General features: G+C 41.1%; 1 protein-coding gene and 1 pseudogene across 4 annotated transcripts in view; one reads left to right on the top strand and one right to left on the bottom strand.

Annotated features, from left to right (window-relative positions):
- The window catches only part of PALM2AKAP2 (PALM2 and AKAP2 fusion), a 460195-nt gene that overhangs the window by 78546 nt on the left and 354204 nt on the right, over positions 1 to 27445 (top strand). The gene's annotated exons all lie outside the window — the stretch shown is intronic.
- LOC112650589 (V-type proton ATPase subunit G 1-like) lies at positions 331 to 672 on the bottom strand (annotated as a pseudogene).

The following is a 27445-nucleotide window of genomic DNA, read 5'->3' on the forward strand; positions in this document are numbered from 1 at the left end:
AGTGGCAGGGTTGGGAAAAGGACCGAAGCCTGCCAGGCTCTGGAGCCAAAGTGAGTTACACATCCCTACTTTTCCACGCTGCAAATTTCCAAGAGGGGTCAGGTGAGGGTGACTTGGGAGTTTACAAATTCCCAGTGAAGGTTAAAGAACATTTAAAGGAGATTCAGATCTGAGCAAGATAACTTCTAAATTTCACAGAATTATTGGATCTTGCTCTTAGAATTTCCAGGGAATGGAGAGAAAGTGGGAAAGAACCAGTGAAATGGTGGGAGGTAATTTTGATTGGGGGATTTCTTTGTGGAAGGGAAGAGGCAGGCCCTGCGGTGGATACTAGACAGCAATCCGGTAGTTGGGGTGGACCTGGGGCCTGACGTCGCCGACCATGCCAAGAAGCTGGGCCAGGACACGTTCACAGTTTCTTTGCTGGGAGCTCTGCATGCCCTGCACCTGGCATCTGGTAGCCTGTTCCACTGAAGCCAATAGGTTCCCCTGGGAGCCCATGGCCACCTGTTGCTTGCTCTAGAACTCCTGCTCTCGTTCTCTGTGGTACAGCTCCACCTCCATCCGTGCCTCCTCCTTTGCCTGCTTCAGACACCGGGCCTTCCTCTTTCTGGCATCTGCCACCTTCTCGGCTTGCAGGAGCTGCTGGATACCCTGGGACTGACTGGCCATTTCTGTGGTTATGGCTGATGCTGTTTCCGATGCTATCGAGGTACCAGATGGCTCCCCCACCCCCACCACACACGCACCCTCCCTAGTTCTCCCCTTTCACCAGCTCCTTGCTGCAGTCATCCACTACCCCTGGGTCTTCGTCTCTTAGGTATTGAGCAGTGAGATTTAGAACATTTCCATGACCACAATCTAGAAGGTTCTTGAGATTTCACCTGTCCACCTCACTGAACCATCACAGAGAGTAAAAGACCACATTGGAGTATATTCATTGCAGCACAGACATTTAATGTTCACAGATGAGTAATCTTGCTAACCAGAGAGGATATGTTTTATTTTCAATATTTAAATTATTCTGTTTGCTTGCTCTGTGTCTTCCAACCTCCCTTTTCCCTCTCTCTTTCTTTGCCAAACCCATGCTGGTCAATGTGTTCAAGTTATTTGGGCATATGTCATGAGTTCTGTGAAAGTATTTGACCTGTCAACTTCACAGGGTTGTTATGAGTGTAAGAATATAATTGAGTAGGGGCTTTCATGTTTATGACTGGTATGGAATGAGCCCTGAGATGAGATGATCCTATGATTTGAATCATTTGACTTTGAGCAAATCACTCAACTTTTCCTGGGTTCCAGTTTCCTCACTGGTCAACTGAAGAAGTCGAATGAGATCATTTTTTATTTTTATTTTTAAAAAACTCTTCTTTTTTATAAGATTTTATTTATTTATTCATGAGAGACACACAGAGAGAGGCAGAGACACAGGCAGAGGGAGAAGCAGGCTTCCTGCGGGGAAGCTGATGGGTGACTTTGATCACAACCTGAACCAAAGGCAGACGCTCAACCATTGAGCCACCCAGGTGTCCTGAGATCATTTAGGGTCTCTTCCATTACCAACGTTCAGAGATTCTCTCATCCCATGTGTAATCCGGAGACTTTACTTATTTTCTCTTCAAGGGAGCTGAGAATAGAGTTCTGGGGGCTGGTGGGCAATGGTCACGGAGGGAGAAGTGATATGGGGATGAGCCTTTATTCAAGATCTGATGTGCAGGTGCCCATTTTACAGGTGTTGAAGCTTAGGATGTGAAAGGCAAAATAACAAAGGGAGGGTTCAAAGCACAACCTCTTCCTCAAATTACCCAATTGTTGCATCTTTACTGCCCTGTAGTTAATGTTTAAACATTCAGAAGCAACTTGCAAATATGTTTGAAATCTGCACTTTCTCTTTGGGTGATCCAGCTTCATGCTTGGCAACTCCTTTCTTGCTCTGGGAACACAGTCTTCCCCCCAAAAAACACCGTGTGTTCTTTTAAAAAATTCAAGCACATATTTTCAAGTTACCCTTTTGGGTCAGCCACCTGGTCTATCCCAGCGAAAGACTACTTGAGTCCCTGACAGGGTTTTCTATTCAGGAATTCAAATGCACAGAGTATCAACCTGTGTCTAGTGAATCTCCTGCTCCCACAGCTTTTATTACCAGATTCAAATGGTAGGCCAAAGCTTCCTGAGAAGCAAGGGTATTATTCTACGTGAGAGAGTATTAAGCTCTGACGGATTTGGTAGTTGAGAATGTCTTTTTTAGCACTCTCTCATAGGAAAAACGGATGTTCTCACTGTTAATAGGGAACTGTATTATGATAACAGCAACATTTATTGTCATTAAGCATTTTCCGTGTAGGAAGTATTTTATGGACATCCTCATTTTCCAAATGTGGACACAGGCACAGAGAGGTGTAGTGACTTGCCCTGCCTTAGTGTTCACCGTTAATCCATGGCTTTGAGAGGATTTGAAACTTAGAGCTGTCACAACCATCTTGCTACCACATGTAGATGGAAAATGATCACAGCACACAGAAGGAAGAGGTGGGAGGAACTGACAACAGTCTTGTCCCAGTGGCAGCAATTGGGCCCTAAAGTCAGCTGTGCCCGAGGCAAATCTACCTCTGCACTTGAAGTTGTGAGTGGCCAACATTTGGGGGGTCAGTTTTTCTTTCACCTTCAAGAATCCTACTCGATAGAGACTTGTTTTAATTAATGCCACCAATGCAAAGATACATAAACTTAGTGAAAGGATACGTTTAAATTCAGGAATATATAGAAAAATAATTCAATGATTTTTTTTTTTCCCTGGCTAAGATGAAGACCTGTGAGAGGTGGCTCACGGGTCAGGCTCATCCCCCCCTTCCTCATCCTGGAACCTAAGCCCTGAACTGTAGTGGAGAAATAATTTAATGTGGCATTTTGCTGAAACATCCTGTAGATATTTTAGGTATTTGCACAGGGAATTTTTTGACCTTTGAATAATATATGTGCTGAGAAAGGTCTTGGGATATTTTAACATGTTGAACTGAGATAGGCCTAAAGGGGTTTATTTTGGTCTCTGTTGGCTGCTACTTTTTTTCAAATCCTATTGGAATTTTTTAGTTTCTATGAGGACGCATTCAGGATTTTTTTTTTTTTACTGCAACAAATTTCATGCTATTGGATTGTCCTTGTATCAAAGGTGACAGGCAGCCAGTTGATAAACATTCCAGAAGCAGGTTCCATTAATGCTCTAGGTGCATTAATGCTGACCTGAGGTGGCCACTTGGACCTCTAGTAGGCACCTCCAACCTAATGTGTCCCAAATTGGGTGCTGGGCACTTAGAATGGACACATGCCTTTCCAACATTTCAAACATGAGTCTAATTCTTTGAAAACATAAGTACAGGTGATCATAAATGTGTATAGTGCAGTATCATTACAGGCATCTTGAAGTCTCATCTCTTCCACAGCTGGTTTTTGATTAAGGAGATGAATATGATAAAACCTACTGCATCAGCCCTTTAGTGGAGGAGACAGTGATTCTGCTTTCAGGGCCCAATGAGAGACCTCAGCTTAAAGCTGGGGATCAGTTCAGAGTGGCTATTTAGCCAAAAACTTGAGACAGATTTATCCAGAATGCAAGTCCCCTGGCTGGAGCTTGGCATCTCTGGAAGACCTGTTAACCTTTCTGTGCAATTGGGTGACCAGAAAATACATTTCTGTTAGAAAAAAAAAGAAAGAAAATACATTTCTGTCCCCTAAGACCTTTTGTTTCCTAAAAAGACAAACTTGCATGGTGGAAGTTTGTAGGTGAGAATGCTATGACTTTGTCTTAAATTATATTAAGCCTGATTTTCTTCCAAAAATAAAAGCATGTGAGCTCTCCTTGTCTTGCTCACTGCTGAGTTCCTAGAGCCTGTCACAGTGTTTGCATACAGCAGGTATCCAATAATTGTCTCTCGAGTGAAGAAATGCACTAAAGTGGTGAGTAAATGCCTTAAGGAGACAGAAGCCACCTGGCCCAGGAGATTTTGGAGCTGAGTAGCAAAGGATAAGTGGGGGGTCTTGGTGAAAGAAGGGAGCATGGATGGGGGAAAGGAATCACAATAAAAGGAAACAGTCTGCTCAAAGGAATGGAGGCGTCGACTTCAAGGACCTAATAATTCATAGCAGGAATCCATGAGTAAAATCTTGCAAAAGGTAATAAATGACAAACTTTCACAAAGTGCAAATAAAACCCCAATTCATAAATGCCCTGCTGTGGACATTGGCCAGAAGTTGGACTTTAGACACAACATACGCATTATATTAGGCCAATTACCTTTGTGAGGTGATGAACCATTTCTGGAAGTTGGCAGGTTCCTCCCTGCTGGTTTTATAAGGCTATTGCATAATGTCGACCTATTCTAGAATGTTGCCTGGGGCTGCCTCACCAGGAGTACTCATGAATCAAAGACTGGTCAGGAAAATACACTAACCTTCTGTGTTTGATAAAGTGGGAAATTCTTCTACAGTTGGTCTTTGGCAAACTGCCAAATTTTTGCCAATAATGTTCTTCTGAGACTATGAACCTGGCTTAAGAACTCCAAGACAACTTTTAGAAATAACTGTATCTTTAAACACATTCATCATCTTTGCAGAAGTTAGTGTATACATACAGAGTCCTTCTGGAAGAGTGATCACCCTTTCTCTCCCCGTAGGATGCTCCACAAAAGATAAAGGGGGGTTCAGTCATATCCAAAGATCAGGGCGCTGGGCCTGCTAGATTATATACCCTACCCTTGTGAGGCTGGGGAAGTCGGCGATCTTTCTAACCAACCCCATATCCTGAATAGTTCTCATTTACCAATGGGGGGAAAGAGTGTAACATCCTTGATGCAAACCATCTGGTGCCAATTTAGATTGCTATTCCTGAGGTGCTTGCCTACGATTTCCGGTTAGGGACCATCAAATGCTAACCAACCTTTCTGGAATATGAATTTTTATTAGGTACTGCAGATGTTAACTAACCACATGCAGAGTGCACATGAAAGTTAACATATATGCATATACATACAGACACACACTGTCTGGGCTGAACTATTTTAAAGTAATTATAGAGGAATTGGTACCTTAATTCCTGATTTTTTTTTTCCCTTAACGGTCCCATCTGTGCCTCTATTGCCAATGAATAATGGAGTCAGTAAGGCTGCATGAACAAATCAGCTTATATTGGACATGTTTCCTCTCTTTTCTGTGTCAGATGATGGTGTTCTCAAACATCTTGGAGTAGCTTAGTTTTCAGCAAAGGTAACCTTTATCTTTTCCTTTCCACTTTCTCCCTCTCCCAGAAATAAAGGGAAAAAATGATTCATGGCCCTAATACCCCAATTTCCCTTTTGTTGTATTCACTAGAAAGAATAGTGGACTGAATTTTTAAATTAAAGTAAAATGATAAATTAGGATATTCTTACCTTTGCATTATTAGACTACATAATTATCCTTCATCACAATGGGCCTCAGGTGTCAGTTCTGTTAAGTTTAATTTATTACCAATGGTAATTAAATCTTAGAGATTGTATCGTACAAGGTTTAATCATGTCATACTGTTACATGTATTCTGAAGAGAGTTAAAGTTGGAGTTAACACCTGGGCTGCATCACATATGCACATTTACAGGTACAACATGCATCAGGAGAGAAGAGAGAGTAAGACCCCTGTCTTGTTTTGGCCTGAGGTGCCAAGGTTTGAGGTGACCTTGGGTTTGATTCTTGTTCCAGCTATAGGGCTGGATGGGGACTGCAGATGGTGCCACAAAGGACATCTTGGGCAGATGGCCAACCAGGTCTGTGCCTTGGGAAGCCCAACACCTTAGTGCCTTCAGCAGGACTCATTTGGCACAAAGCACAATGAGACGGGAAGATCCCTATGAGACTAGACTTCCTCAAGGCAAGTTCAAGCTACCTGCTTCATTGTGTGTGGGACTGGACGCTATGCAAGGATCAATGACAGTGAAAGACTACACATAAGAGCAATGATCCTTCCATATGCTCTTTGCCCTGTGTTTTCCCCAAAACTCTTGAGTACGTTGCTTTAGAAGGCAGGCAGGGTAGGATGGTGTGATGGAAACAGCACCAGCTTTAGAATCAAGCTAGGAAGCTCAGTGTGTGACCCCTCAGTGTGTGAGCAGCTCAGCCCTACAGTATCCTCACCATGTCCTCACATGTTCATTGTATATAATAACAGCTTTGTGACAAGATCTATATGATGACTAAGGAGACACCCCTTAAGAAAAAATTAGATTTTACTTATAATTGATTGCTGTCATCTAAGAGGAGGAGGTGGATGATAGTCATTAGAAGACTTTTTGTTTGCTTATTAGATTGATGGATTGTGGGATTGCAAGTTTGGAAGAGTTAGGATGGAGCTAAATTGCTTTCACTCATTCCTTCGACACCTGGTCAGTTGGGATGTGAGTGAATAGGGGAGACAAATACCCGGATAGTACCGTTTACCTTTTAGTTAAGGGAGGTAGATAATATGCAAATAGTCAAAAAGAAAAACAATACAATGTTTGCAATGATGAGTGTGCTAGGCAGAAAAAGCCAGGGAAAGGGGTAGAGATAGGATAGCGGGGTGGGGGCAGGGAGGTGTCCATCTAGACAGGCTGCTCAGAAGACACCTCTCTCTGGGTCATTGGAGCAAACCATGCAAAACTCATGATTAAAGAGTGTTTTGGGCAGAGGTCACTGAAGTGCAAAGACCCTGCCGCTGGGATGAGCCAAGTATGTTTGCTCAATTTTCCAGGGAGTTCAACAGACCAGGAGTGAGTAGAATGAGGGATTTGTGGTAGGAGGAGAGGGCTGAGGGGTGGGCAGGGTCCAGTTATGTGGGGAGGTTTGGACAAGAGGTTTGGCTTTTATCCTGAGTGGGGTGGGAACTACTTGAAGGGTTTTAAAGAGAATGCTCTGGATGATGCTGCATTAAAAAAGGGTGGGGGAGGGATTTAGAAGGAATTGGAAGCTGAGACACAGGAGTAGAGTGATTTAGGTGCATCTTGGAAGAGGATCGAGGGGAAACATACCCCCATTGCCTTGGCTAGAGAAGGACCTTGAGGAGAAGAGAAATGGCCAAGGTACATTTCATTAGGTTGTTCAGAGGGTGGTGTGTGATGGAAACTCTTACTTCCTCTCTCCTAGAGAAGCTTCTCTCCTAGAGAAGCTTCAGGAAATTCTTCCCTGGTCAACAGTGCTTTAGGGTGAGTGGAGCCTGTATGGTGAGTGTGAGATGCTGTCTGACTTGATGGCAAAGCAGGGTGAGAACAGAGTGTGACACATGTGTAAACACCCTAGCACATGCAAAGCAGAAATTCATTACGTATGCCTTCCTTTCCCCATCCCTCATCCTTCGTCCTTGCTTTGCTTTCATTTAGTGTCTAAGGTCGTCTCCTCATTTGTGGAATGACATTGAACCAGCCTGAGTGTGTCCTTTTCAAGGATAACAGTTTATAGTCCTATGATTCTCTTATGCCCCATAGAAGAAAACTCACTCTATGTAAATTTGTCCTTAATTTTAATCATGGCATCTCACATAATCATTTGGGGATCAATCTGGAAATCATCAGGGGATTCCTCTTTCTTTTAACTGCTCCCCCAGATAGTGATTGTGTAACCACACAGAGGAAAGATTTTTGCTTTTGATGCTGCAGGGGGTGGAAAGTTGCTGCCATCTGCCACGTAGCCAGCACCATAATTTCTTTTGCACCACAAAAGAAGGCTTGGAGGAGAGTAGAGGATGGTTCTGGGTAGCCCCGACGTATATCCAGTGGTGAGTGCACCATTGCCTAGGGGAGACACAGCCACATTTGAGTAGTCCCCTTAAAGAACAGCTAAAACAGATTCTAGATGATTTAACCTTGACTTAATGAAAGCCCAAGGGAAAGACCATAATTACAACCTACTTCTCTTTTTCTTGGCAGAGTCTAGAGTCCATTTTGTTTTCCTTTCACTTAAGGTACCCCTCCTACTCAATTATCTGCTTTTTAGATAGCGGCTTTAAATGTTTTAAGAATCTTACAGTTATTTTTCCTCTCGTCTATATCCTGGGGAATCAATCTGGACTGCCACAAGCAATACATCATAACTGGCACCTTGCAGCTGGTCAAAGGAGAATAAATCACTAAATTGAATATTTAACCTAACAGGACTGTGCTAATAGACAGCCATTAGGCACATGTGTCTATTTAAATTTAAATTAATTACAGTTAAATAATGTTAAAATGTAGTTCCTCAGTCATATTAGACACATCTCAAATGCTCAATAGCCACATGTGGCTAGCATAGATATAGAGTATTTCCCTCAGTGTGAGCAATTCTTTTTTTTTTTTTTTAGATTTATTTATTTATTTGGGAGGAGGGCAGAGCAGAGGGAGAGAGAAATTCCAAGAAGACTCTCCACTGAGCTCAGAGCCTGACACGGGGCTTGGTCTCATGACCTTGAGATCAGGACCTGAGCTGAAACCAAGTAGGACATTTTAGCTGATTGTGCCACAGGCACCCCTCATTGCAGGCAATTTTATTGGACATCCTCGTCGAGGAGTTTTAAGGGCTTGAAGTCAAAAGAAGAGTTCTTTAGAATGGATAAAGAGGCAAGAGGTTCTTGTCAAACAGCTTGCATGACATTTTAATTTCATACCCTTTAGCCACTGACATCTTTAGCAATGGATCTGTGTGCTGGAACCAACTGATTACCCCAGGGGAAGAAAAGTGAAGCTAAGTTTCCTACAATTTCCAAAGTGTTGGTGTTCCCAAGAGCTTAGGTTATTTTGCAAAGTGGCCAAGAGTACTTTCAGCGGATGGAAAGAGAACCCATCTACTGTAATCACAAGGACCTACTGCAGTGAACTCAGCCATTCTCATCCCTGGAGAAATAGATGGAAGCCTTCCTGACAAACATATTTACATTGGTCACTTGAAGTAGAGAGCAAAGCAGCTTTCCAAGTGTGAGACTCTGGTGGGCCAAGCTGTTTTTCAAAGAATATAGAGGAATAATGGCAATTCTGTTTCTCAAATACTATGTTGATCAAGATGAGGCAAATCAGAACTTTACCTTGTTCTCCAAGCATAGTTGAGAGAGTATGTTCTTGCCAGCTCTCTGTGCTCTTCTCTTGACTCGGGCAAGTGATTCTGGCTATTGCCCTGGACACTAGATCCACAGGCTTTTTCCTGGAGTTCCTTTGTGGCTCATGCTGATCCTGCTTTCTGGCAATTCAAACTTAGGTGCAGCTTGGGCTTACCATCATTTCTGATGTCTTAGTGCTGCAAGGAAGAAACATTGTGCATATGTGCCTACTTGCATACTTAGCACGGTGGCCGAAGATTATTGGAAGCTGTCGGTCCAAGGGCTTCCTGCATCTGTTGACTTCAATTAAAAGGCAGCTTCATGAGACAAAACCCCACCTCAAATCATGTCCTGCAGGGAGCCATGAGGCCTGAGTCCAAGGATTTCTATTTTTAAAGCTGTAGAATTGGGCACAGAAAGGTTCAGTAAAATGCCTGTAGTCACTCAGCAAGTTAAGTAGAATAAACAAATGATTTTTTTAAACTCAAATTTCTGTTGCATGATTTAGAACTTTGTTCCCTTCATTCTGTTCTACCCTTTATAAAGATGGTTTGTGCGCCCAGGGGAAAAGGGAAGATGGTGTAGATACTGATTTTCACTTAATAGCTTTTCCTTGGAATGTTTATTAGTTTCATTCAAAGCGTCAGTGGCAAGTTGGCCTTCATGCACCTTGTCATCGTGCTGACAGTGAGAAGAAGAGAAGCAGGACAAAGACTCATTTTTTCCCTGACCTTCTGGACAACAACTTGGGTTAGCCTTCTGTTTGTGTGCAACAGGCTTCAGAGGACAGGCCATCTCTCTGGCTCTCAGATGTTAAGGAATGGGGCCAAATGTGAAGAAGAAAGCCAAGTAGGCGTTTCTCCCATGGTGGTTATCTTTAGTCTATGGTGAGATCATTTCCCACTGTGAGAAAGTTGCCTGTTCAAGGGCTATGGGCCAAATTCGCACTGGTTTATGGAATCTGGAAAATCACCAGTTATCCCAGCTTCGAGGATCAGACTTCTTCAAGGCATAAGCAGGGTTAAAAATCCCTGTGTTTTTACCTTGCCTTTGTCTATGTGGAAAATAAGTCCCAGGGGCCTGGTCTTTTGAGCGGAAAATGGTTATAAACATATATATTTGTGAACACATGTATAAACACACTCTGCAGAAGCAGTCTCTTTTTTTCTATAGTGACTATGAACATGAGAGCAATTGATACTTTAGGTTTAAATTGAATGAGTTGATAATGCATTAGAAGACATGTTCAAACAGTGGTCTAGACATTATAGGACTTCTTTAACAGTCCCCACAGCCAAACACTAGTCCAAGTGAAGTGAGTTACCTTTTCTTCAATTTTAGTGGAAGGCAGTGACACGCAGCCACATTCACTTCATAAATGAAAGGATTTGACCGCCATTTTCTGAAGGCTGGGTTAAGCATCTTTCCCCTTTGACCACATCTAAAATGTTGGTATGAAAGCGCAACCCTTGTGCAGTTAGCAGAAAAGAATGAAGTAGCCTTAAAGAACTGAAGAGCTGCCCAGTTTGGCCATATCATTTGCATACCAAGCCCAGCCATTCTAATCTTTAACATCACTGTGGGAGAACTAGAAAGCATTTGAAAATTGATTAGGAAGGAAGACAACATAGCCAAAGATTCTTTTTTTAATCTCCGGAGACATGGTTTGGGAAGGTCTTTGCCCGGAAACATTCTTTCTCACCCTAAATCCTAAGAGAAGCAAGAGGAAGGCTAGGGATCACTGTTCTGAACTGAAGACATCAAAGGGGGCCTGGGAACCGTCTGATCAGAGTGGCTTACGGAGATGTGGTGGAAAAGGCAGAAGGCCCAGGGGTCAGTATGACCAACATACAGGACCAACAGCTCGGGTAGCCTGAAGGCCCATCACAACTAGAAAGGAGTGACCTGTATCTTTGTCCTATGACAGCACAGCTAGGACTCACTGACTCCATGACCATGTGGCCAAGGGTGAGGTCTGGCTTGATTTTGCAGAGAAGAGTCATTGATTGACTCTGCCAAGCATGCATCTGAAGAGAGGCAGAGGTAAATGAAATGTTAGAGACAGCAGGAGCAGCAGTCACTGTAAACGGAAATGAAGCATGCCAGGGGTCCTGCCAGGACAAAAAGAAGTAAGCCAGACACATAAGAATGAAAGGTCAAAGGAAAACAGGACCAGGGCTAGAACTGGGGCTTTGCTAATTTTAGCTAGATACACTTACTGACCTCATAGTAAGAGGAATTGATGATCCAACAAGAATAATAACTAGTTAAGAATAATAGCTAGTTAACCCACACTGTAATTAGTACATTTTGACCCTACATTGTTTAGCAAATCTATAAGTAGTTTACCCACAGGGTTCCAAAGCACATGCTTTCAAAGAACCAAATTAAAGAACCCCATTCAGACATTATTACTAATCTGATAATGGATGGTCTTGATCCAGTTTTAAGGTTTTATTCTAGGTTTTCTTGAAGCCTTTGGAACCAAAAATTTCTGGGACCAGGTAGATGGATACCAACTTGCCTAATGAGGCATTAATGCCTAGGAATGGAAAATCTTGTTTGTGTCTTCGAGATGGCAGGAGACATGGACCATCATTATATAGTTGGCCTTTAATCCGAAGGACACTACTGCTGCTACTGCTGTCTCTATATAGTTTCTGATGTTAGTATTGCCAAAAAGAATACTTATTCATTAAGCCCCAGCTATATGCAATCGACTGTATTTGCCACACATTTCTTTACATAATAATCTTGTGTTTTGCTCATAGCATATCTGGGAGGTAGAACTTCTGTGTCCATTTTATTTTATTTAAAAAAGATTTTATTTATTTATTTGAGAGAGAGAGAGATAATGAGAGAGACCATGAGCAGGGGCAGGGGAAAGGGAGAGGTGCAGGGCTCGGTCCCAGCACCCTGAGATCATGACCTGAGCCAAAGGTAGATGTTTAATTGACTGAGCTACCCAGGTGCCCATTTTTACCTGCCCCCCTTTTTAAAAAAAAGATTTTATTTATTTGTTCATGAGACACACACACACACAGAGGCAGAGACACAGGCAAAGGGAGAAGCAGGCTCCATGCAGGGAGCCCGACGTGGTACTCGATCCTGGGTCTCCAGGATCACACCCTGGGCTGAAAGCAGTGCTAAACCATTGAGCCACCTGGGCTGCCCTATTTCCATTTTAAGGATAAGGATATGGTGGGGCAAGTTGTTAAGTAGGATCTTCCTCCCATTTTCTCACAATTGCCCCTAGAGCCTGTTGCTGAGAACTTACATTTTGGAGAAACAACAGCTGCCATCGAGGACTTGCTGACGTGTGCGCCATTCTTGAGGAATGACCAGAAATAAAAGATATAGAGCTAGGAAAAGAAGAATAAAACTGTCTTGCTTCACAGAATAATGGTTGTTTATATAGAAAATCAAGAAATCTACAAAAAAGTAACTCAGTGAATTTAACAAGGTCTCAAGATAAAAGGTCAGTGTATAAACATCCTTTTCTATTATACTAGCATTGAACAATTGGAAAAGGACTTTTAAAAAATGTTCCACTTATAAAAATGGAATTCCTGGAAAGCATTAGGATCTGACTGATTTCCTTAAGGGAGTCAGCTATCTAGGCAAGTGAACAGAGAACAGTTGCTAGGAAAATAAAGCGCTCTACACTTTATTACCTCTGAAGAGTTGACATGACTTAAACAAACCTTTACGCAGACCCAGAGTGATTAACTTTCCCCACACCACACAGCGAAGTCTGTGAACGGGGACGTGTGTTCTGGCTTCACTGACTGAAAAATTTATTGTTTTTTTTCCCCCCCACAACACCCCTGTTCTCTCCATGTGTGCTGGGAATGGTGGGAGACTGTATGTGCTCTCCATTCCAAGTGCCCAAAGGTTCAAACATTCTTCTCGAACTCCTAGCATTTCCATTTGGTATTAGGTTGGCTTTCAAAGTGCCATACTATAATAATATTATCCCATATTCACATAAATGTATTTTTCTAAGCTTTCCCATATATTTGACTCTCAAAATAACTTGTAGGTAAAGAAAGGCTGAAACGATCTGTTTTATAGATGATATATAGATAGGCTCAGAGGGCTTTTGTCTCCACCAATGTCATATTGCTTATAGGTTCAGAGCTAGAAATGGAACAAAAATCTGCTTTGAAAATATCTGTTCATAAAGAGCACCAGACTTGGCCGACATGGACAGATTTCATTAATTCAAATAGTCAGATTGTTGACTTAGACTGTGTCTGAGCATTGGGATCTATTTAAGGAAATGCAGGGTGTTACATCTGTTTACTTATGTCAATGATCCAATAAGATGGCGAAAGGGAAGCTAGGCCTCATGTTTTAGAGAATGCCATCCGTTGTACAAAGAAATAGCAAACTCATTTGTAATAAACCTATTTTTTAAAAATGTAGATGTCACAATTGAAGTCTTTACTCATAAAAAGTTGAACTCTTCCTCATCTATGGATATAAGAGATCGCAAATTCAAAAAATTTCAGAGTTGGAAAGTGATCATAGTAATCTTCCGGTTGAACCCCCTCTTTTGAAATTGAAGGAGATGAAGTGCCAAGATTTTAGCTGATTGCTTATGGTCACACCACTAATTAATGATGGAATTGGTCCTTGAATCCAGAACCAGATTCTAGTCTAGTCCTGTGGCAATACACCTCAAGTGTGGGAACAGTTTCCTCTGTTTTTAGTTTGTATTGGACAATTTTAATAATAACTTTCAGGTCTCTGGTCTTGAATGGTTGTGATTTTGGAATGCAAATGATGGCAGCTCAGAAACCCTATGCCTGACCCTCTGGAGGGCCATGAGAGAGGACTGTAGAACATGGTCACTCCCAGGTGCTGGTCCATCCCCAGAACACAAAGGCCAGTCTCACATATCACTTTGCTCTATGACTTCTCATCTTAAAGGGCTTCTCAAGGCTGGCCACACAGGCCCTTGAAAATATTGTGGAGTTCTTTGAAGTAAGTTGTTTATTTTTCCCGAAACACATCTGCTAGTCATCTTGTTTGTGTGTTAAAATGCAAGTGTTTTGGCTGGTGGTTAGAAAGAGAAGTCTAATCAAAAATAAGTATACCAATCTACTATGATATTTTTCATCAGATGTACCATCACCTTCTGTTCATTCATTCAAAGTATTTAATGGGTATTTACTGCATGCCAGAAACTGTTCTGCTTACTTGGGATATAGCAGTGAGCAAAACGAAGTCCTTTGCTATCAAAAAGCTTTAATTCTAGGAGACAGGGACAGGCAATAAGCAAAGGTATAATTAGTTTTTTTATATGTCAGATGCTGATGAGTTCTATGACAAAGAGGCAAGGGTAAAGGAGGATAGGGAGTGTGGTATAGATGGTGGTAGCAATTGTGATTTTTCTATAGGATGGTTTATTTTTTTTTAAATTTTTATTTATTTATGATAGTCACACAGAGAGAGAGAGAAGCAGAGACATAGGCAGAGGGAGAAGCAGGCTCCATGCACCGGGAGCCCGACGTGGGATTCGATCCCGGGTCTCCAGGATCATGCCCCGGGCCAAAGGCAGGCGCTAAACCGCTGCGCCACCCAGGGATCCCTATAGGATGGTTTAGATGCCTAAGGCTAAGTAGCATTTGTGCAGAGACCTGATGGAGGTAGAGAAATAAGCTGTGTAGCTACCTGGGAGAAGAACTTTCCAGGCAGAAGCAACAGTAAGGCATGGTCTCTGCATTAGGAGACCACTTGGTACGTTCAAGCAACAGCAAAAAGGCCTGCCTAGATGGAGTGGAGTGAATTAGGTGGACAGTGATGGGTGCTGAGATCAGGGATGTAGCCGGGCCACACAGGCCTCATAAAACAATTTAAGGGATCTTTCCCCCCTTTTATTTTTATTTTCTTTTAAAGACTTTATTTATTTATTCATGAGAGAGAGAGAGAGAGAGAGAGGCAGAAACACAGGCAGAGGGAGAAGCAGGCTCCACACAGGGAGCCCAATGCGGGACTTGATCCTGGGACTCCAGGATCACGCTCTGAGCTAAAGGCAGATGCTTAACTGCTGAGCAAAATGGGAAAGCTGCTAGTGTCCCATTTTCTCCCCCTTTTAAAAGAAGTTTTAAAAATTGAGAATATATAATTTACATATAATAAAATGTCCAGGTCTCAAGTACGTGTATTGAAGGGTTTTGGCAATTACATACACTCTGTAATCACCACTCAAAACCAGATAGATACAGAACATTTCTATCACCTCAGAAAGTTCCCTTGTGACATTTTCTTTTCTTTCCTTTTTTAAGATTTTATTTATTTATTCATGAGAGACACAGAGAGAAAGGTAGAGACATAGGCAGAGGGAGAAGCAGGCTCCTCCCTGGGAGCCTGATGTGGGACTCGATCCTGGGACTCCAGCATCACAATATGAGCCAAAAGCAGATGCTCAACCACTGAGCTACTTGGAGGCCCTCCCTTGTGACATTTTGCAGTCAACTCCCCACCCAGCCCAGAGGCAACCAGGGTTCTGACTTTTATCACTATTCTTGAACTTCATCAAAAAGGAATTATACAGCATGCATGCTTTTGAGTCTGGTTTCTTTTACTCAATGTGATGTTTTGGAGACGTCCCCACGTAGCTGCCTGTATCAGTCGTTCATTGCCTACTAGTATTCCACTCTATACGCATGTCTTAGTTTATCTGTTGTCCTGTTGGCAGGCATTTAGGATGTTGCTTGTTTTTGTCTATTTTGAATACAGTTGCCACCAATATTCTTTTTTCTTTTTTAGTACCTTCTAACCACCTCCACCCATTTCCCCTGTCCTTTACCCCCCACTTCTGGCAACCATCAGTATGTTCTTTATTTTTGAGTTTGGCCGTGAACAAGTCTTTTTGTGGATATATGTTTTTCTGTCTCTTGGGTACATATGTAGGAGTGGAACTGCTGGGTCATAGGGTGTATATGTTTAACTTTATATAAAACTGTCAGTTTTCTCAAGTGATGCTGTCATTTTACACTCCTACTAGCAATGTCTACGAATTCCAGTTTTTCTACATGGTCACCAACATTTGGTTTGTCTAGTATGTTTGTTTTGTTCTAATCATTCTGGTAGTTGGAAATGCTCCTCATTGTGGTTATAATCTGCATTTATCCGCCAACTACCGATAATGAGCACATTATCATTATGAAAGCTTTTTTTTGGCACCTTCTTATCCATTTTTTAATGAAGTTTCTGATCATGAGTTTTGCCTAGTCTTTTAAAATTGGGTTGTCTTTTTATTGTTGTTTGTAGGCATTAAAAACTGTATATTCTGATAAGAGCCCTTTAATCTATCTACCTACTTATCAATCTATTATTATTATTATTATTTTTAAAGATTTTGTTTATTTATTCATGACACACACACACAGGCAGAGACACAGGCAGAGGGGGAAGCAGGTTCCATGCAGGGAGCCCAATATGGGACTCGATCCTGGGACTCCAGGATCAAGCCCTGAGCCGAAGGCAGATGCTCAACCACTGAGCCACCCAGGCATCCCTCAATCTATTATTTATACAAGTCTGAAGCTTGCTTATTTAATTTTTAAAAGATTTATTTATTTGAATGACAGAGAAAAAGAATGCACATGAATAGGGGAGGGGCAGAGGGAGAAGGAAGGCTCCATTGATTGAAGAGCCCAAGGCAGGGCTAAATCTCAAGACCCTGAGATCATGACCTGAGCCAAAATTAAGAGTCAGACGTCTAAACAACTGGGTGGCTCATCCAGGTGCCCTATTGCCTATTTGTTTTCTTAATGGTACCTTTTCATTGGCAGAGATTTTTAATTAGATCATATCTGATTTACTATTTTTTTTCTTTTATGGTTAGCACTTTTTGTGTCTTGTATAAGAGATATCATTTCTCCTCCAAAGTCATGGAAGTATTTTCTTCTAGGAGTGTTATGGTTTTATCTTTTAGGTTTACTTGTAAAATCTGTCTCAAATTAATTTTTGTGTACACAGTAAGGTGGGAGGAAGATGCAGATACCCAGTTCCAGCATAGTTTGTTAAAATGCTTTATTTTCCCATTAAATTGTCTTGGCAGAAGGAGTTTGTTTTTTATTCCAAGTGAGAAGAAAGCTGCTGGAGAGTTTGAAGAGCTCTCTGAAGGCAATTAACATTTTCTACCTTGCATAGTAGTTGTTTATGTGCATATCTTAAAACACATGGGCATATATTTTGAGACAGGCTCTATACCTTGCTTGGATTTTCATCTCCAACTTTAGCACCCAACATATTGATTGGTACATCATAGGTACTGAATGAATCAATCAGTGAATTCCAACAAATGACAAAGTTAGCTTTTTGTTTCTTGTTTAGTACATGGGTACACCCATTTGTTTGTGCTCTATATGGTTCCCACACAGACTGTGACCATTTCCATTTAGGTTAGTTAGTCTCCGATTTACAGGGCATTTATAATGTGTACACAGGATTATATATATTTCTTTGATCCATACTGCATAAGCATATGCTGGCCCCTCACATGGTTAACGTAGCTTCTATCTTTGTTCTTGTTTTTACTTGTCACATTTGGGTAGAGAAGATTAAAAGGCATGTGTGGACAGCAGAGGCCTGGCATCTGGATTGTACTCTTGTTGCAGCTTTTCCCACTCACTCCTAAAGTGCCCAGAAAGACTCAGATACAAGAAGGAACACTTACCACAGCCCTGAACAGTATGGTTGTCAAGTTGCCTATTGCCAAGACCTAGGAGTAGTCTCCCTGAGGGAAGAGCAGATGTGGACAGAGTGGAGAAAGGCCTTTTATCCCCTCTTAGATTCTTCCTTTTGAAGGAAAAGGAAACCATTGGTCTATTCCAACCAGAAAACTGAGTACCCCTTCTCTTACTTCTGAGAGGCTGCTTCCTTTTAAGACAGCCACAAGGCTGTTGCCTATTCACCCTTCCTTCTTTATCCACCAACCTCAATAACTCCCCCAAACCAACAGGATGGAAAAAGGAGAGAGACCTTCCCCGTCCCCTGCCCCCTCTCAAAGCATTTGTAATTCTTCATTGCATCCTTATGGAAATGCAATTCCATAAGTTCAACACTCAGGTGGGTCCCAGAAGTAAGATTTATGGCAGAAGAAATCTATATGCCAGAGTTGTAGTTTCTCATGTATATTGAGTCAAAGTCTCAAAGAATCAGACAGTGAGGGTAAGAGATGCCCTCTCAGGGGAGCTGCACTAGGATCTGGAATTTGGGTAGAAGCTGTACATCCACGTGTCCTCCAGCTGATGACCTCACCATAGAAATGAAGGGTGGGTATTGACAACGCCAACTTCATGCCATGTATGACTGTTGACACTAAATCCAAGGGGGAACTCACCTCGTTTAAATAATCATACTGGAAAAAAAAAACAATACAGAAGACTACTTGGAGCCAGTAGAAAGAATTGCTGCAGACCCCTGAAACAGGAGAATCAATCTTAAGAATTTAGCAGAAAATGAGATCTCTGAAAATTGTCTATTGTAGGAACCAGAAGAAAATTTCAAAAAAGGTACAGGATTCAAAACATCTTTTGAGATTTAAACCTTTCTTAAGGCAAGGAAGACGTTCTATCTTGCATTATATTATGGTTGTTTATGATGTGCATTTGTCTCTCTCTCTCCCTATACGTATTCACACGTACTTTGAGAGCAGGGGACATAACATGCTTTAGAACAGCACTCAGGACATTATAGATTCTAAATGAATAGTGAATGAATTACAGGAGGTGACAAAATATGCTCTTTGTTTCTTGTTTAGTGTATGGATGTACTCATCTGTCTATGTTCTATATGGCCATTAAAAAATAGAAACAGAAAATCCCAAGATCATAGGGATAGGGAGGAATGAGATGAAAATGAAAACAAGAGATGCATTAAACATACCCGAAAGCTAAAATCTTATGAGCAGAATGGAAATCCTTATTGGAGGTAGTAAATAACTGAACTGAGCCAGTGGAGGACTGAACATATTACTGAAGAAGATAAATTAGAAATCTCCCATGGAATGCAGAGGAAAAGGGAAAGATGGGCAATGGGCAGGAAAGATATTGTTAGATAGGGAGGGCAGGGAATGGAATTCCAACCCAGAAATAATAGGTTTTTGGTTTTGTTGTTTTAGTTTGGTTTCAGTTATAGAATTTAGTGATTCATCATGTGCATATAACACCCAGTGCTCATCACAAGTGCCTTCCTTCATACCCATAACCCCACCAGCCCATACCCTGCCCACCTCCCCTCTAGCAGCCCTCATTTTGTTCTCTGTAGTTAAGAATCTCTTGGAGCATCTGAGTGGCTCAGTCAGTTAAGCATCTAACTTTTGATTTTGGCTCAGGTCATGGTCCTAGGGTAATGAGATTGAGGCCTGTGTCAGGTTCCACACTGAGCATGGAGCCTGCTTAAGATTCTCTCTCTCCCTCTCCCTGACCTCTCCCACCCCTCAGCTTATGTGTTTCCTATCTCTCTAAAAAAAAAAGTCTCTTATGGTTTGCCTCCCTCTTTTTTTTTCCTCTTCCCTTATGTTCATCTGCTTTGTTTCTTAAATTCCATGTTTGAATGAAATTATATGGGATTTGTTTTTCTCTGACTTATTTTGCTTAGCATGATATGCTCTAGCTCCATCCATGTCATTGCAAATGGTAAGATTTCATTCTTTTTAATGGCTGAATAATATTCCATTATATTTATGAAAAATATACATATGGAATATATATGGAATATATTCCAATACTTTATAATACTTTATAATATTCCATTATATATATGGAAAATATACATATGGAATATATTCCAATACTTTATAATGGAATATATATATATATATATATTCACACATACACACATACGTACTACATCTTTTACATCTTCTTTATCCATCCCTCAGCTGATAGACATTTGGACTCTTTCCATAGTTTGGCTATTGTTGATACTGTTGCTATAAACATGGGCCTGCATGTAACCAGTAATTTTGTATCCTTTGGATCAACACCTAGTAGTGCAATGGCTGGGCCATAGGTTAGCTCTATTTTTAACTTTAAAAAAAAAATAACCTCCATACTATTTTCCAGGGTGACTGCACCAGTTTGCATTCCCACCAACAATATAAGAGAGTTCCCCTTTCTCCACAGCCTTGTCAACATCTTTTGTTTCCTCTGTTAATAATTTTAGCCATTCTGACAGGTGTAAGGTGGTATCTCACTATGGTTTTGATTTGTTATTTCCCTGATGATGAGCGATGTTGAGTATTTTTTCATGTCGCTGTTAGCTGTCTGTATGTCTTCTTTGGAAATATGTCTGTTCGTGTCTTGTGCCTGTTTCTTAACTAGATTATTTGTTTTCTGGGTGTTAAGTTTGATAAGTTCTATATAGATTTTGGGTACTAACCCTTTATCAGATATGTCATTTGCAAATATCTTCTCCGATTCCATAAGTTGTCTTTTAATTCTGTTGATTATTACCTTGCTGTACAGAAGCTTTTTATCTTGATGAAGTCCCAAACATTCATTTTTGCTTTTGTTTCCTTTACTTCCAGAGATGTGTCTAGTAAGAAGTTGCTACAGCCAAGGTCAGAGAGGTGGCTGCCTGTGTTCTCTTCTAGGATTTTGATGATTTCCTGTCTCACATTTAGATCTTTCATCCATTTTGAATTTGCTTTTATGGTGTAAGAAAGTGGTCCAGTTTCATTCTTTTGCATGTAGCCATCCAGTTTTCCCAGTATCACTTGTTGAAGAGACTATCTTTTTTCACATTGCATATTCTTTCCTGCTTTGTTGAAGATGAATTGACTACATAGTTGTGGGTCCATTTCTGGGTTTTCTATTCTGTTCCATTGATCTAGGTGTCTGTTTTGGTGCCAGCACCATACTATCTTGATGACTACAGCTTTGTAATATAGTTTGAAGTCCAGAATTGTGATACCTCAAGCTTTGCTCTTCTTTTTCAAGATTGCTTTGGCTATTTGGGGTCTTTTGTGGTTGCATACAAATTTTAAGATTATTTGTTCTAGCTCTGTGAAAAATTTTGGTGATATTTTGATAGGGATTGCATTAAATTACACATTTTGTAATGAACTGCTTTGGGTAGTATAGACATTTTAACAATATTTGAAGAGACTCATAACCACCAAAGGAATTGAATCAGTAATCAAAAATCTCCCAACAACCTGAAGTCCAGGACCAGATAGCCTCCTAGGGGAATTCTACCAAAAGAAGAGTTAATATATATTCTTCCCAAAGTGTTCCAAAAAATATAAATGGAAGGAAAACTTCCAAACTCATTCTACAAGGCCAGCATTACCTTGATTCCAAAACCAGACAAAGATCTCACTAAAAAAGGAAAATTATAGGCCACTATCCCTGATGAACATGGATGCAAAAATTTTCAACAAGATACTAGCCAGTTGAATCCAACAGTACATTAAAAGAATTATTCACCACAGTTAAGTGGGATTTATTCCTGGGCTGCAAGGGGTGGTTCAATATTTGGAAATCAGTTGACATGATATACCACATTAAAAAAGAAAGGATAAGAACCATATGATCCCCTTAATAGCTGCAGAAAAAGTATTTGATGAAATACAGTATCCATTCTTGATAAAAACTCTCAACATCATAGAGGATATATATATATATGAAAGACCCACAACAAATATCTTCCTGGATGGGGAAAAATTGAGAGCTTTTCCTCTATAGTCAGGAACAATACAGAGATATCCACTCTCACCACTGTTATTTAACAGCACTGGGAGTCCTAGCCTCAGCAATGACACAACAAAAAGAAATAAAAGGCATCCCAATTGGCAAGGAAGAAGTCAAACTTTCACTATTCGTAGATGACATGATACTCTATGTGGAAATCTAAAAGACTCCATCAAAAAGTTACTAGAACTGATATACAAATTCAGCAAAGTTGCAGGATATAAAATCAATGTACAGAAATCTACTGCATTTCTATATACCAATAATGAAGCAGCAGAAAGAAAAATCAAGGAATCGATCCCATGTACAATTGCACCAAAAACCGTAAGATACCTAGGAATAAACCTAACCAAAAAGGTAAAATATCTGTACCCTAAAAACTATAGAACACTTACGAAAGGCATTGAAGAGGAACCAAGAGATGGAAAAACATTCCATCCTCATGGATTAGAAAAATAATAGATATTTTTGAGTTATTAAGAATAACTGGAACAAGAAGATTATATGGGCTTTGAAAAACAAATTTTCTGGGCTGAAATCAAGAATGTGGTTGTCACACTTTAGGCAAAATGAATGACCGTATTTCTGGGTCAAAAGGATAAAGAAAAATATCTTGCCAATTTCTGCTGACATTGTCTAGCTTCATGGCCTGGGGCAATTTTTCTGAGCCTCAGTTTCTTCAATTTTAAAAGAGAAGATTGGCAGAGAGTCACTAGGCCCCTGCCATACTTGGTTACCTTATGATTTCATAAATGTTTTGAGAGTTAGAAGGTCTAAACCAGTGACTGACAACTTCAACATCACGTTTGAGAAAAGCCAAGCAACTGATTTTGGTGTTTGTAGGGTCCCCCCCCCCACCACCCAACAAGGCTTACTTCCCTTAACATTTGCTCCAGTGTGTTTACTGGGATTCCAGGAATAAGCAGCCTGGATGCTCTCATTGGAATGTCAGGACCTCACAGTCTCCAGCTACATTGACTTCTTACTCTAGTCCTCTCTTCCAGGAGAGGCAAAAGCTAAAGCACTTTCTCCCTGAGCTCCCTTTAAGATCCGTGTGCCCTCACGACCAATCATTTTTGTTTGTTTGTTTTTTGTATATTTTTTCATTGGAGTTTAATTTGCCAACATATAGCATAACACCCAGTGTTCATCCCGTCAAGTGCCCTCTTCAGTGTCCGTCACCCAGTCACCCCAAACCCCCACCCACTTCCCCTTCCATTACCCCTTGTTCATTTCCCAGAGTTAGGAGTCTCTCCTGTTCTGTCTCCCTCACTGATATTTCCCACTCATTTTCTCTCCTCTCCCCTTTATTCCCTTTCACTATTTTTTATATTCCCCAAATGAATGAGACCATATAATGTTTGTCCTTCTCCGATTGACTTATTTCACTCAGCATAATAGCCTCCAGTTCCATCCACATTGAAGCAAATAGTAGGTATTGTCATTTCTAATGGCTGAGGAATATTCCATTGTATACATAGACCACAGCTTCTTTATCCATTCATCAGATGCAGTGAAACTCTGGGACACCTGCACCCCAATGTTTATACCACCTATCATTTTTGGATGCCACAGCCCTTCTTCTCAGCTTAGGCACCAAGTGACTTTTCTGATAGCTTAATCAGCATTGAAATCAAATCTCACGGGGGCATGCAGATTTCCTTCTGGATCATATTCAGATCCTCAACTTATTAGCTGTTAGGAACTGCCTTTCACAAAATAGCAGGATGACAGACCTAAATCATTTAGCCCACCACCATTACCAGCTACAGGCATGAGCTCCGTTAAAAAATGGGGCGCATTGTTCAAAGTTCTTACTACCTCTGTGGCTTGACTTGGCTGCAGGGAATGCTACCTCGCCTCTTTCCTCCCTGATCTCTGGAGTCAACTCTAATGGACGTGTGTGCGTGTGCGTGTGTGTGTGTTTGCAGACATGCTTACACTCAGCCCCAAGAAGGGATGGACATGAACTATGCCACTCAGAATATACACTCACACTCTCTCCTGTCTTATTAAATCCACCCCCCCAAGTTATTCAAAATGTTACTCAGCTGCCATATTTTTAGCAACAATAAAAATGAGCAGAAATAATCAATTCTCTGAACAATAAACACATGTAGAAAAAGTGGCAGACAGTGAAGGCCGCTGGGAGATGTTTCAAAGGCAACTTTCCTACACACGAGCATGTGGAGGTGCGTTGCCAGGACTGCTTGGCTTCCACATTTGATTTACACAATAGTCTGGGTTGCCCCAGTTGTGACCACGCAGCTTGGCTCTGGGCTTTATACATTCAGACCTCAGAATACAGTTTATTTGTGTTATGACTCCATCCAAAACGTTCCAGGGAAGCCAACTCCCCTCACCCCATTAAAGGTATATTACGTAATTTTACTAGCCTGTGGAGCTTGGCATTCAGAGGTAACAATATGTGCTTTGTTCCTGCACAAGTTTGCCATGAAGTGTGCTGCAGCCTTTGCCAGGGGTGTGTGGCTCTTTCCCAAGAGGGTTCACAGCCCTGAGGAGCACTTCAGACTGCTTAGCGGCCTGCTTGAGCCTTGCCTTTTATGGTGTTTTCCTTCTGCACCAGGGAATGACAACCACTTAGAGTGTCAGCCAGCGAGAAACAGATGACAGCAAAAAATCCACTCTGCTCTTAGCTCCAGGATGTCCTATCTGCCTTGAACTACTGGTCTTTGAGCCCACTTTCTGATAATGAATTTGGGAATGCCAGTGGGTTTGGAGGGCAACGGGAGTCACTTACAACAGCTCACCAGATGATTCTATTTTAGGAAGCGCAGAAGAATGTCTTCCTTCCCACCCCCACCCCGGTAAGTTAGTTAACAAGCAGAGGGCAAAAGAAGCCCCACCACAAAATGGAAAAAATGGGGGAAAAAAAAAAAGCTACAAAGTAGGTACTTGATCACGTATGCTAATATTTAATCATTTTAATTCCATCTTTAGGTCAGAGTTACCAGAAATAAGCTTATTATCAGTCATTATTAATTAATAATTATTAAAACCCTATCAAAGGGTCCCTGTATCATAGAGTCTACTGGCTAACCCAGTAGAATAGAAGCATCAACGATATTCCCTGGGGGTTGAAGGGAGGATGGTATGGATGTGGTACAGGCACTGTTACAAGTATTTTATTTTATTTTTTTAAATAGTAAATTTATTTTTTATTGGTGTTCAATTTGCCAACATACAGAATAACACCCAGTGCTCATCCCGTCAAGTGCCCACCTCAGTGCCCGCCACCCAGTCATCAAGTATGTTAAATCTGGTATCTCCCTTAATCATCACAACAGCCCTATGAGGTAGGACTGTTATTTTCTTCATCTTGCAGATGAGGAAACCAAGGCACAGACAGGTTGAGAAATGTGCCCAAAGTCACAATCTAGTTGGACTGGAACATATTTACAAAGTGGTGGGAAATCTGACCAGAAGCTTATACTAACACCATATTATGGAGGGCTTTGAATGCCGATGTGGATGCACCATAATTACTACTACTACTACTACTGCTGCAAAAAGCCAATATTTTCATGGTTTTTAAATTGTTTATGGCATCTGGACTAAATACATAAGAGTCTAGGTCTGTACTTTCCAGGTACCTAAAAAGGGCACCACTCAGTTCTTTTTCCCCTGGTCTTACAAGTGGTTCATGTCAAGCCACCACACGACTTTCCAGTTAGTCTCTGGTATTGGATCTTTCCTTAAAAATGCCTTCTTAAATTGATACTTTACTCTAGAAATGTTTTTTAAAAATATATTCTATTCCGTTTCTAAGTGATGACTAACAAATATGCCTGGGTAATGATGGCTGGGACTTTGTGCAGAATTTGATATAAAATCCTACACAGTCATGCAAAATCATAAAAAGAACCAAAGAAACAGTTCTTCTTGCTAGTCACTTGCACGTCATAAAGGAACATTTCTGAGTAGAAGGTGTAATAAAACATAATTTTACTAAACGTTGCCTATCTGGTAGGCATTAACAAATAGTGAGTCAGGAGGTATGATTCTTCCCATTTCTAAAATACTAAGGACTCCATAATTTTAAAGACCACAAAATGGATCCAGCAGAAGTTATTCTTCTGACCAGTTTCACTAAAATACTTACCAGCTCAAACTGTTTTTTATGCTGTTTAGAAGGCCATTTTCTTAATTATACAATTTATTCTAGGGCACTTACTTGATTAATCACTTGGAATGAAGTAGGGTTGTGTTTTTTTCACTCTAATGGAATGACCAAGCAGATGAAGGAGGAAGAATATGAGCCATGGCATAGATGCCCGGCCCATGTACTCTTTCCACTTGGACCTGGTGAATTGGGCTGCCCTTCTGCCCTTGGGGGCACGTCAACTGCCCAGGGCCTTATTCCCAGTGGGGTGCTAGCGTCTAGAGGTAACCAGGTACTCTAGGAAGAGGAATAAGAAAAGTTGGGGTAAAGCGGCTACAAAATGGCAATCCCAGTTGACTTTTGCTTTTTTCTACCTCAAATAACATGTGATCTTTATTCCATTGAATTAGAAACAGAGTCATGATGTTTCATAGTTAGATGACTGACTTCATGTACTGTCATGTGTCGTGTTCACTACAGTTACACATTTATGCTTGGACTTGGGAGTTACAGTTTGATGTTGGGGTGGGATGTATTTCTCCTTAGGGCTCCCAGGACCACTGGGCCATCTGCTTTAAGCAAGAGGTGATAGGAGCAGCTCTTGTATTTCCATCTCCATCCCCCTGGGCTGTCCATTAGCCTTTGCAGAAGTTAGCCTGACAGGTCAGGATGCCCTTCAGAAGCATCCAGGCCTTTCACGGTATGTACCAGGGCATCTCCACATTTCTCCAACAGATTGTTGAAATTGGTCATGTGCCCTGCCATATTAGAACCACTTACCTAGGGCAGCCCGGGTGGCTCAGTGGTTTAGTGCCACCTTCAGCCCAGGGTGTGACCCTGGAGACCCGGGATTGAGTCCCACATCAGGCTCCCTGTGAAGAGCCTGCTTCTCCCTCTGCTTGTGTCTCTGCCTCTCTTTCTCTCTGCGTCTCTCATGAATAAATAAATAAAATCTTAAAAAAAAAAAAAAAAAAGAACCACTTACCTAGGCTTGGGAAAACCCCTAGTGCTAAAAATCACTGAACTAGGAATCAAGAGATCTGGTTCTTATCCAGACTGCCAATAGCCTACTCTGAGACAAGTCTTTTTCATTTCTGGGGCTACCTGAGCATAATAAGATTTTATGAGCTTTATGATAATTTTCAGGTAGGGAAATGTGAATTTTCTAATAAGTACAAGTGGGTTTTCACAGGTTGGAAAAAGATCTATGAATGTTTCCTAGGAACTGGGAGTTTTCAGAACTTGCAATTTCACAAAAATATTTTCATTATAAAAGTTAAGATATTTTTATATCTCTTGTACAAGGATTCAGGACCATTTTGCTGTTGTCTAACAACACCATTTTGCTGTTTACTGTGATCTCCACCTTCTGCATTTGGCTGACATTTTCTGAATGCTAATTCCATGCATGGCACCAGGGCTGAGCACTGCAATTAGGATCTGGTAATTCAGAGACAAAAAATTCCTGCCCCTGCTCTCAAGTTGCTTATAGGCAACCTAGTTCCTTTTGGATGTTCAGCACCCTTGGCTAATGTCAAAG

Source organism: Canis lupus, chromosome 11 (assembly GCF_003254725.2).
Source record: "Canis lupus dingo isolate Sandy chromosome 11, ASM325472v2, whole genome shotgun sequence".
NCBI classification, from domain to species: Eukaryota; Metazoa; Chordata; class Mammalia; order Carnivora; family Canidae; genus Canis; species Canis lupus.